General features: G+C 43.1%; 1 protein-coding gene across 1 annotated transcript in view; it reads left to right on the top strand.

Annotated features, from left to right (window-relative positions):
• The first annotated feature begins 9087 nt into the window (after positions 1 to 9087).
• The window catches only part of SERPINE3 (serpin family E member 3), a 106962-nt gene continuing 103336 nt past the window's right edge, over positions 9088 to 12713 (top strand). Inside the window, exon 1 of the mRNA XM_043998482.1 lies at positions 9088 to 9203. The gene's annotated coding sequence lies outside the window, so the exon portion shown is untranslated. The remainder of the gene's footprint in view (positions 9204 to 12713) is intronic.

A 12713-nucleotide genomic window follows, 5' to 3' on the forward strand; every position in this document is an offset into this window, starting at 1 on the left:
TCATCCAATCCTTTCATGTTTTAACTGAGAAATCTAAGACCCAGAAAGATGAAATGACCTTGCCCAAGGCTACAGAGCTGATTAGAGTCAGGACCAAAATCTCCTGACTCCAACTTTGCAATGTTTTCTTTAAAAAGAAAACTTTTTTGCTGCTTTCAATTCCCAAGGACTCTCACCACCACAAACAATAGACTTCTCCTTTGTCACAAAGTACAGTTGAGCAAAACAAATCAACATATTGACGATGGCTGATGATATATGCCTCATGTTGTAGCCAGAATCTACCACTTCCCTACTGAGAGGCTAGAAGCATGCTTCACCAGCACCCTTAGGAGGTCAAGACTGGACACTACTGGATTGGTCAACCAGAACACTGAACGATTTGATTGAATGAGCATTTGTTAAGCACCTGCTACGAGCCAGATACTGTACTAAGTACTCAGGCAAAGTTTAAGTGACTTACACAAGGTCACACAGTTTATAAATATCTGATTTACTTCTTTTTTTTTTACAGGGCAATGAGGGTTAAGTGACTTGCCCAGGGTCACACAGCTAGTAAGTGTCAAGTGTCTGAAGCCGAATTTGAACTCAGGTCCTCCTGAATCCAGGGCAGGTGCTTAAATATCTGATTTACTAGATGGGATTGGAACTCAGGTGTCCCTGACTCTAGACCCAATGCTCTATCTACAGTATCATCTAGCAGCTTCTAGGTGAACATTCTCTTCCTTCCTCTATGCATTCATTGCTTGGCTTACCGTCTTTTTCTCCTCCTCATCTACTGCCCTCAATCTAGGGGACTTCAAAACTCAGCTTAAATATTGCCTTCTTCAAGAGGTCTTTCCTGGCCCTCACTGCTAATGCCTTCACCTTTCACATTACCTTCTATACTATAGATGTCATATAAATATATATATATATATAGATGTTTGTTAATATATAAAATATAAATGTATATTCATATAGAAACCTATTTATTAATAAATGTATTGATATAACAGAAACAATATCATAGAATTAATATTGCTAACATAATTGTTGATATTTATATTTAAGATGTTTTCTATATTAAATAAGATAAATTCATATATCTACAGTATAAAAGACATACATGTGTTTGTGTATGTATATATATTATATTAATGATATATTATATAATGTATTAATTAATTATAACCATGTTGCTTCCCCCCTTTAGAATGTAAACTCCAGGGGGAAAGGTCTGTTTTTCTTCCCTTTGTAGTAGTCCCACACTTAGCACAGAGCCTGACCCCTCAAATCCCCTGACTTCCCAGCCCCTCAAACTACTCAATTCCTTATTTTTTCAATTCAATCCAACCCAATGATCATTTATCAAGTGCCTACTACATTCTAGGCACTATGCTATGTGCTGGAAATACAATTAATAAGAAGAAAGTTTCTGCCCTCAATGAACTTACTTTCTAAAGCGGCAGACAACACACAAAAGGAGGCAGAAAAGGTGAAAGGGGCTCTGGGGAGTTTCCCAGTGCAGAGGCATCTAGTTCTGGGGAGCTGAAACCAAACAGAGCAGCAGATCCAAAGTGGAATGCACTGAGAGCCCAGTTCCTATTTTCTATAAAGGAAGGCATTGGAAAGTGGAAGGAAGGAAGGAAGGAAGGAAGGAAGGAAGGAAGGAAGGAAGGAAGGAAGGAAGGAAGGAAGGAAGGAAGGAAGGAAGGAAGGAAGGAAGGAAGGAAGGAAGGGAGGGAGGAAGGGAGGAAGGAAGGGAGGAAGGAAGGGAGGAAGGAAGGGAGGAAGGAAGGGAGGAAGGAAGGGAGGGAGGAAGGGAGGGAGGAAGGGAGGGAGGAAGGAAGGAAGGAAGGGAGGAAGGAAGGAAGGAAGGAAGGAAGGAAGGAAGGAAGGAAGGAAGGAAGGAAGGAAGGAAGGAAGGAAGGAAGGAAGGAAGGAAGGAAGGAAGGAAGGAAGGAAGGAAGGAAGGAAGGAAGGAAGGAAGGAAGGAAGGAAGGAAGGAAGGAAGGAAGGAAATAAGCATTTATTCAGCACCTACCACGAGTCGGGCACTGTGCTAAGAAGTACTTTACAAATATCTCATTTGAACCTCACAACAAGCCTGGGGGTAGGACAAAGGAGCATGTATGGTCAACTTCCTCTCTTTTGCGTGTCTTAGAGATTCTCTCCTAAGAGAAAGAATTGAAGCAAATGACCAGGTATTAGTTTTTGAGTTTCCCAGCGCAATGTCAGATGCTGTAAGTGCAATGCTGTGAGTACAAGAGGTTGAAAATTAACTTTATCTTTCTGTTCCTGGCAGGTCATACATGAAAGACATTTTTTGCTATACTGAAAGCTGGCCTTCTCTGTCATATCATGTGGGGAAAGAGGCAGAGCAGATAAAAGGGAAAATAATAAGGCTCCTGGCCTTGCATTTGTGGAGCCTCGATCAGGCCCAGCACTTTCTGCAGAGAATGCACCATGATCTGTCCAAATCTTCAGCAGGCCAGCTAGAGAGCTTGTGTTAGGGATGGCAGAGCAAGCTGAGAAAAGACTGAAATAACAGCATATTTTTTTCCTAAGGGCATTTTTATGACCCGATTCTAATCAGTGGCATGTGTAGCTTTGAATAAATTAAGAAAATACACAAAGGTAAAGGGGAGAAATGTTGGGTCAGCCCTTACATTTAAAAGTATTTTTCCACCAAAAAAACCTTTTGAACAAAAGCAATGTCATCATCCTCAACACCACCAAGCAAACAATTATAAAGCATCTACTACTTGGAATTTAAATGCATCTATTTGCTACAGGGAAATCCCTCAAGGGGGAAAGATGAAGTCAGTTCAAACTTGCCGGACAGCTTATTCAAGAATTCTAGGTCTTCCACATCCTCCTATGTGTTGCAGGTACTCTTTATCATTCACCGGGGTCCCTTGTATGCATAACTGATATATACAGTCTATTTCTGCCCATTTTATAAGACTCGGAGCCCAATTTTACAAGCAATTGGAGAATAGCGGGAAAGAAGGTTGGTTGGGTAGGAAAGGAGGAGATCAAATAATGAAGGGCCTTGAATGTTAAGGCTAAGAGGATTTGGGGTTTGGTTTCTTTAGAAATGGGGAGTCTTTGAAGGTGTGAATTAAAAGAGCTCATTACGACAAAGAAGCAGATTGTACTGATAGTCCTATGTGGTATGGGTTGGACATCATAAACTGAAGGCAGGGAAACCACTTAGCAGGCTATGCCAATAGCCTAGGTATGAGGTGATGAGGACACAGATTAGACCGGTGGCAGTGGGGACAGAAAGGAATGGATGTTTTCCAGGAATACATTAGAGGAAAATGTATGTGAGCATTGCCCATACATTAGACCCAGAGGATTCCTGACACTTCACAGAGAAGGCAACAGAAGCCCAGGCGAATAAATGATATTCCATATAATGCATTAGCTGGAAATGAGTACTGGCTAGGTTTTCATTTATTTGCTCCCATCTTTGTAAACCATAAAGTGCTATATAAATGTGAATTATTAGACTCCAGGCAGCAAGTTATAGAGGAAAGAAGAGTAGATGTAGAATGGGGAAGTCAGTGTTTTTGAGTCACAGCTCTGTCACTTGTTGTATGACCCTGGGCAAGTCATTCTTTTTTGCCTCAGTTTCCTTAACTGGGGATAATAATAATAGGGCTCACAGGATCAAATGAGATAATATTTTTAAAGTATGTAAAGTGCTTAAGATACTACCTAGCATGTTGTAGGCACTAGACAAACGTTTATTCCCTTCTACCCATCTCAAGAAATCTCTCTCTAATAGGTCTGGTACCCAAAGTCTTAGACTTGGGAAATATTAAATGTAAAGTTACGCACAAGGCAACTCTCAAAGCTGTTTCTGCCTAGAAAAATCTTTCCTTACATGAAAGCTGGATTCTGGAATCAAACTGCTTGAAGAAAGTAAAAACTTCCCTCCTCTACAAAGAACTTGGGGTCCAGGCACAACGGTATCCTTGAATTCCCTACTCAGGACACAGGTAAGCACTTTCTCCCACTTCCATATGTGGGGATGGGGTGGGGAGGAGACAGACTGAAAGACAGACAGAAATGGGGAATAGTGGGGGAGGAGGGAGAGAGAGAGAGAGAGAGAGAGAGAGAGAGAGAGAGAGAGAGAGAGAGAGAGAGAGAGAGAGAGAGAGAGAGAGATCAGTGCTCCAAGATCTCAGAGAATATTAACAGCCTGGTTTTACAGGCCAGAGGAAGAGTAACTGATACTCAGTCTTATGAGTTGTCTCCAAATAATGGCTCATCTCCTCAAGCTGACGGGGGCAGATGTGTGGAGGGGGTCTCTCAATTTAATCAGGGACTTCCCTTATTCACTCTGCCTTCCTACATTAGCAAAAGTGTACAGGATAAGACTCATTTGTTGGTTTTTATAACACCTGCCGTCCAATCAGTGGGCAGGTTCTACTCCCCCTCAACTCTGCTGAATAGGCAGAGCCACCCTACAGGCATTGATAGAACTGCAAGCCCACCCACCCTACTCCCACCCCTGGCAATGGCCAGAACAGCAAGTATGAATCAGTGCATCCATGGACTTAATACCATCATCCAACACTTAGACAAGGAGGATTAGCTTCTTGGAAAAGCCACTAGGGTGGGGGACGGGGTGGCAGGAGGCAACACATCCAGTTAGTAAAAGAATTAGGCCCAGGCCCGAGGTTTTAGTATTCCCAATTATTTCCAGAGGGTCATACAATTTTCCCTCAAAATTAGATTTAATTAACTTTCTTTTTTAAAAGGGTAATCTAAATCATGTGACACTTTGGTGAGTGTCAGGGCATAGTAGTAAAGGTGACGACTGGCATTTCATTCCACTGATCCCCACCCCATGGATTTCACACTTTTGGGAAGGACATCTTAGACAGATCAGTGCCAGATGCAGGGTTCCCTTCCATGATGGAAGTCTGCCATTTCCATAATTCATCAGATGCAAGCAATAGGAATCAGAGAGTTTGATTTTGTACAACAGAAGTATGATCTTCCAGAAAACAAATTCACATCTGTCTGGATTTATTGTTTAATTATGCTGCCTGAGATTCCTGCTTGCCGTGTGTCACCTCACATCACAAAGGACGATGTACCTATTGGCATCAAGAGCCATGACAGTTTCATTGATTTGTAAATGTTTTCTGGACTAGAATGCACTGTAAGCCATCTTGGTTTCCATAACTGATGGGGTTAAGAGGTAGAAAGAGGGACAGTTACGAAGAAGATCTGGAAGAAATGGAGAAGGCCAGGCCAGGCTAGATGCAAGATATGAATCATACCAAAAAACAGGGCAGGCAGGATGAGATATAAGAACAAGGAGCATAAAGGTTTATTTCTCCATCTCTGAAATGTGGGGAAGGTGGCACAAAGGATAGAGCTCCAGGCCTGGAGTCAAGAAGACCCACCTTTTAGCTGTGTGACCCTGGGCAAGTCACTTAACCCTCATTGCCCCCGGGGTGGGGGGGAGGAGAGAAGACCCACCTACCCACCTTCCTCAATTCAAATCCAGCCTCAGACACTTACCAGCTGTGTGCAAGTCACTTAACCCTGTTTGCCTCAGTTTCCTCATCTGTAAAATAAGCCAGAGAAGGAAATGATAAACCACTCCAGTATCTTTACTAAGAAAACCCCAAATAGAATCACAAAGAGTCAGACACAAGTGAAATATGACTGAACAACAACTGAAACGTAGCGGAAAAAAAACAGCACCAAATTTAATGCGTTCCCATCATTCTGTTACATCTGCTCCTGGTAATTACAGAACAGCGGTACAAGGCAGGAAACTGAGAGTCAGGCGGTAACCAAAGCATTGCCCCCATTAAGATTTCCCTGCCCTCTGAAGAGACTTTGCTCTTTGCTGCTGGAGAATTTCCTGAGGCCAGGTTAGAGAAGTTTGTGCTCAGGTTGGTCACAGCATGGAATAAGTCAAGGCTCTCAAACAGTGTTCTCTACCTCCTACAACCCAGGCACCATTCATTTTCTCTAGACATTTTCAAGCTGCTGCTTGGCTTCTTCTGTATAAAAGTACCCTGAAGTCAGTTTAAAAGTTGGACAGGGGCAGCTAGGTGGCGCAGTGGATAAAGCACTGGCCCTGGATTCAGGAGGACCTGAGTTCAAATCCTGCCTCAGACACTTGACACTTACTAGCTGTGTGACCCTGGGCAAGTCACTTAACCCCCATTGCCCTGCAAAAAAAAAAAAAAAAAAAAAAAAGCTGGACAAATATGCATGACCCCATCTACCTTTGGCTAGCACATTTTTCCCCTTCCTGCAACTAAATTGGTTTGGGGGACTCTCAGTGTAGACACTCCCTCCATCCCCATAGACTGATAGCCTTAGAGAATTGCCTGGGGCACTGAGATGTGGAGTGACTAGTTCAGGGTCAGTTTGTGTCAAGGACACAGACCTGGGACCCAGGCCTATCTACCTAGGTACTCTTCTACCATGTCTCTCAGCTAGAACACATAAATATATTGTAGGGTTTATTACACTATCACTGCTGAGATTCATTTCATAAGATATGTTTCCTTCTTAGACTTTGTAACTTTGCAAGTAAGTTACCTATCCCCTTTCTCTGGGGATTGCAAATGAATTGATATTGCTTACTGGATAATACACGCATGTATATGTAGCTAATAAGTATTTGAGACTGGATTAGAACTCAGGTTTTCCTGATTCCATGTTTGGTGCCCTATCTATTGAGCCACCCAGCTGCTCTGATCCTCACATGAGAGAAAACCCAAGGATGTCGTCCTCCTTGTACTCACTAAGCAATTTAGAAACAGAGATACTTGGGAAGAAATTCACATCTGAATTTATTCCTGTCCTGTTTACTGTTTTAGTTTTCATTATATTCCACTTTCCTTACTTTTTACCAGCCTAGATTGTCTCCTTGTCTTCCCAACTCTGACATCATGCATGAATAAGCGTCTACCTGGGCCTAAATGACCCCATAGCATCTGGATAATAAATAAGATCCTCCATAACGGCCTTGTTAACTAAACTGGAGTACATGGGTGGGACCTACCAACCTTCTGATTCTCCCTCAATCAATTATAACATTCAAAGATCACAAAGTGGCACTCTGAAATCATAGGATAACACCTTATTCCTTATCAATCACCATCTTGGAACTCCAAATAAGGAATGAGCACGTCAGAAATGGGACTTTTCTGGTATGAAAAGAGAAAGCCAGAAGTTATCTTGGGGAGTGTCATACCACAAGTGGATGTGGAGGACCATAGTTACCACCACCACCACCACCACTTCCCTGCTCCTGCCCTCCTCAGCCCTCCATAGGTTCTCCATAATCTCCTTTCCTACTAACACTTCTGGTAAGATTTGGGCTGGCCACCTGCAAGGGGACTTAACTTGTTAATAACACTAGGAGATTCATCTCTTCCCAGTTTGGGAAGAGAGGAAGCAAATGTGAGATCAAGACTAAAGGATGGGGTCTCCCTGCTATAGCAGGAGTTTTTGAAGGATCTCTCAAACAGAAGGGGAGAGAGGGAAGGAGGAAAGGAGGGAAGTGTTGGGGCTTTCCAGCCCTCATACACCAATACACATACATAACAGTGATACTTACAGTGCCCTTTCTCAAACCCAAGCCTCCAAGGGAAACCACAAGGGGTGAAACTTAAAAGGACAAATGGCAAAGTCTAAGCCTGCTTTTTATTATAGCACTCTCTCAGGTGGCCAGAGTATTGAATAAAAAAAAATAAGGAACTGATAGTGCTTACCTTCTTCCTTCTCTTGCTTCAGAAGGATGTATCTTCTAATTGTGTCCTTTTATTTGATCAAAGACTGCATCTGACTGATCTCATCTTATTTCTGATAAATGCCTATGGTTGACTCTCATCCTTGCTTTTCATTGTGTCCCTTTTTGGAGGACATCTCTGGGAGCCACACAAGAGAGAATGACCTTTCCTAGCCCAGGCCTGGGATCCCAACTCCCCCAGCCTACGGCTAGAGAGTTTTTGCTCTCCAACTGGGGGCCATTGGTATTTTATTTATATTGGTATTTTATAACAACAATTTCTTTTTTTCTTTTTTTTTTTGGTGAGGCAATTGGGGTTAAGTGACTTGCCCAGGGTCACACAGCTAGTAAGTGTCAAGTGTCTGAGGCCGAATTTGAACTCACGCCCTCCTGAATCCAGGGCCGACTTTATCCACTGTGCCACCTAGCCGCCCCAATAACAACAATTTCAAGAGCAGAACTACTATAAAGTTAGGATCTTTAAATCTCCTTGGGATCAGGAACCTAAACCTATTATATCCTGTAGTGGTTACACCTTAATAAACCTCATTTGGACATGAAAAACCCAAGCACAGAGTTTCTCCTTTTCCCTTCCCTCAGGCAACCCCTGATTTTACACATCATTACTCACTTGGAGGGACCTTTGATGGCCAATGAAGGGAGAGGAGAAACCAACCTTCTCCTTTTGGTAAGACCACAGACTTCAAGATGGAAGGAATCTTTGAGGCCATCAGATAAGGAAACTGAGACTGAGAGAGGTCACATAACTAATAAGTGTCAATGGCAGGGTTTGAACTCGGGTCTTCTTGAATTCAAGCCCAGAGATCTATTCACTGTGCCACCTAACTCCTGGAATTTAAAGTGTCCTCATTTGAACCGTTGCAGACTTGCCCTAATTTATATTCATTTGCTGAACTCCTTCTCGCTGAAAAGACCGGGCCTAGCTCTAAAAGATTAATAACAAAGTACCATATGGCATCAAATGAATGCTTCAGTCCAGGGGTATGCAAGAGCCAGCTGGAGGGCTCAGGAGAGACCATTGTTAGAGTTTCAGTGTGAGCATTGACACCTCAGGAAATTAGCAACTGCTACAAATCAAGGCCTGATTTAAATCATCCAGTCTTAAGAAAGAGTTCCTAATACAGATTAAATTTAAAAGTGTATTTCTGTTTATTACTTTACATAATAGCTTTCCTCTCTGGCTCTTCCGGTCTCCCATTAGGGAGGCGTTGGCGTGTGTTTTGTTTCTTGCCCCTGCCTCCCTTGGTTTCAGTCACCTAAAACCCTGTCAGTTCTGTCCCCCATCACTGGAGATCCCTGTTGCTGTCTGAGGTCAGGATGTAGCTATTGTGTGTTAACTCTCTGCTTGGGCAGGAGGATTTGGCCAGGCATTCTCAGGAGGTGGTCATTGAAGCCACAAGTGTGGGTGAGATCTTCCAGGGTAAGAGCACAGAGTGCTGTTCTGCTTATGTGACCTTCTGTAAGGAATAATAGCTACCCTTTATGTAGTGCCTGCTTCATGCCAGGCATCACACTAAGTACTTTGTTGTTGTTGTTGTTGTTATTGTTGTTCAGTCATTGCATTATGTCTGATTCTTTGTGACCCCATGGCCCATAGCACACCACTATGGCCATGGGGTTTTCTTTCTTTCTTTCTTTCTTTTTTGGTGAGGCAATTGGGGTTAAGTGACTTGCCCAGGGTCACACAGCTAGTAAGTGTCAAGTGACTGAGGTCAGATTTGAACTCAGGTCTTCCTGACTCCAGGGCTGGTGTTCTATCCACTGCGCCATCTAGCTGCCCCTGCCATGGGGTTTTCTTGGCAAGGATACTGGAATGGTTTGCCATTTCCTTCTCCAGAAGCAAATGGAGGTTGAGTGACTTGTGCAGGATCACACAGCTATTAAGTGTCTGATGCTGGATTGCCTATTTATAGGTCAGAAACTCTGAGGGCCTTCCCCTCCCAGACTGATTCTTTTGTGAAGGCAAAATAGGCCATCTTTTGCCTTAATTCTTACCTAGCCTTTAACTACTGAATGGATGTTGTCTCAGACAAACTGAGACCTGAGAAAGACCTTAGCTTAAAAAGGCCAAGGTTGGGGCAGCTAGGTGGCACAGTGGATAGAGCACCAGCCCTGGATTCAGAAAGACCTGAGTTCAAATCTAGCCTCAGACATTTAACACTTACTGGCCGTGTAACCCTGGGCAAGTCACTTAATCCCAATTGCCTCACCAAAAAAAATAAAAAGGCCAAGGTCTCCCATTGCATCGGGGACATTGCTAGTCGTCTTGACCTATGTCTTGCCACTGAACTCCTATGACTCTGGAGGAGAGAGTGAGGCTGTTGACTTTGCACAGCCCTGTCTCACTTAAATCCAATTCACTTGCGAGTCAAGATATTACTTTCCTGATGTCATTGGTCCTCTTTGAGAACAAAGGATGAACAATAGCAATCTGCTGTATTCAAACTCAGGTTTTTCTCCCTCCAGGCCCAGTTCTCTAGCCACCAAGCCTTCTGACTGCCTCACTAAATACTTTACAAATATTATTTATTTCAATTAATCCTCATAACAACCCTGGTATTAATCGTCATAACAACAGGTGGTATTATCCTCATTTTACAGATGAGGAAACTGAGGCAAGCGGAGGTTAAGTGATTTACCCAAGGTCACACAGCTAGTACATGTCTGAGGTTAGATTTGAACTCAGGTCTTCCTGACTCCTAGCCTAGCCCTTCCTCCACTGCACCACCTACCTGTCTACATCACCTCTCCTGGCCTCTGTGTCCTCATCTGTAAAATGAAGACTTTGGACTATATGTTCCCTTAAATTCCTCAAAGCTGTAAGTTCACTTACTGCTTTAAATCTAAGCTCCCTTATAGTTTTATATCTGCAAGAGCAGAAGGTTGAGAACTCAGCCTTTGAGTATGCCCCAAAACATAAAGAAGTAATACCGGGGCAGCTAGGTGGTACAGTGGATAGAGCACCATCCCTGGATTCAGGAGGACCTGAATTCAAATCCGGCCTCAGACCCTTGACACTTACTAGCTGTGTGACCCTGGGCAAGTCACTTAAATACAATTGCCTCATCAAAAAAAAAGAAGAAGAAGAAGAAGTAATACCAGCAAAAAAGAGGAAGAAGGAGCTGCTCAAGGGCTGGTTTAAAAAAAAAAAAAAAGAAAGGGAAGGGGAGGGGAGGAAGGAAGGGAGGAAGGGAGGAAGGAAGGAAGGAAACTCAGGAAAATGCAGACTTGTGGATGTAGACTCTGTGGTATCCTGGATACCGGGGATGAAGATAACTGAAAAGACAAGAGAGTCAAATGCTGCAGAGAGGCCAAAGAAAAGGAGGACTCTTAAGATGTCATTGATTGGGGGGATTAGGAAGCACAGGTGACTGAAAAAAAACCATTTCAGTAGAGTGATGGGGAGGCAAGCCAAGTAAGGTAAGGAGGTAAGGAGGAAATGGAGGCAGAGGTGAAGATGTTCTCTTCAGCAGCAGAGAAGTCCTCTGAAATAATCCATAACAGGATGTAGGACGTTCTCCAAAGAAAAATAGGATTTTTGAGAGATTTGCTGAAAAGAGAATCTGCCTATGGAGTGATGAATCTACATACATACCTCTCTCTCTGTGTCTCTCTCTCTGTGTCTCTCTCTCTGTCTCTCTCTCTCTCTCTCCACTAATTGTTTCTTTTTTTAAGTTTTAATATTTTTTTTAGCAATAGGTTCAGCACTAGACAGCATTAGTCCAAATGAAAAAATCTCCCCTAGCTTAATGGCCCCAGTAATTAGAGCTCTCTCTTCAAACTATCTTGTATTTGCCTATCTATGGACATGTTAACCCTGCCCCAACTTTACTAGACTGTAAGCTCCTTGAGGGAAGGACATTTTTTCCCCATTTCTTTCCCAGTATCCCCAACACTTGACACATTTGAAGGCTTTAAATGGTTTGCTGCAGGGGGAGGCCATCTAGTCCAGCCTTTTTATTTTACAAATAAGAAGACAGGCCCAGAGAGGAGATGTGAGCTGCTGGTCCAGTGAATAGAGTTTCAGGTCTAGAATCGAGAAACCCCAACTTCAAATCTGGCCTCAGACACTTACTAGCCCTGTGACCCTGGGCAAGTCATTTTACCTCTTTTGCTTCAGTTTCTTTTGAGGCAAAATGAAGATAATAATAGCACCTACCTCCCAGAGTTGCTTTCTGTGATGCAAGAAAAGACTAGAGTTCTGCAAGCTTATCAAAGTGAACAAAGGATGCTTCAAAAACCCAGCCTTGGGGCAGCTAGGTGGCGCAGTGGATAAAGCACCGGCCCTGGATTCAGGACTACCTGAGTTCAAATCCGGCCTCAGACACTTGACACTTGCTAGCTGTGTGACCCTGGGCAAGTCACTTAACCCCCATTGCCCTGCAAAAAAAAAAAAACAAAAAACCCCAGCCTTGCCTTTCCTCATCTTTTCTTCTCTTTGTGGCTTAACTCCAACCTCTCAGTCAATAAGCACTGCTTATTACATGTCAACCACTATTGCCTAAAGTCTGAGTGCCCTCATACTCTCCCCAAATCCTTGTATCCCCTACTTTCAGTTTCTCACCTTGAATTAGGAATCACTGATAAGGCTTAATATGCTACGTGTCCCAGAGAGAGTTTGCATATTCATGGAAAACAAAGTCTCGAACCAATGGAATGAATCTCTAATTGTGGAATTTTAGGTTTTCTCACCAAGCAGGAAGCAAGTTATCTGGGGGGAATAGTTAAGGGGATACACTTGACGATATAAAAGCTAGGGCATCTGAACAGTCCTTGAGACCCACCATATCCCCATAATGGTAGAATTACATGTTTGTAAGGATGGGAAGGCAAGAGAGTCAGGTAAGACATTCACTATAGTAGTTCATGCTCAGGGACTTGGTGTTCCTGAGTGGATTTCCCTGTATGTCTGTGTATCCCTCTCGGGAAG

The sequence above is a fragment of the Dromiciops gliroides genome, chromosome 3 (assembly GCF_019393635.1).
Source record: "Dromiciops gliroides isolate mDroGli1 chromosome 3, mDroGli1.pri, whole genome shotgun sequence".
NCBI lineage: Eukaryota > Metazoa > Chordata > Mammalia > Microbiotheria > Microbiotheriidae > Dromiciops > Dromiciops gliroides.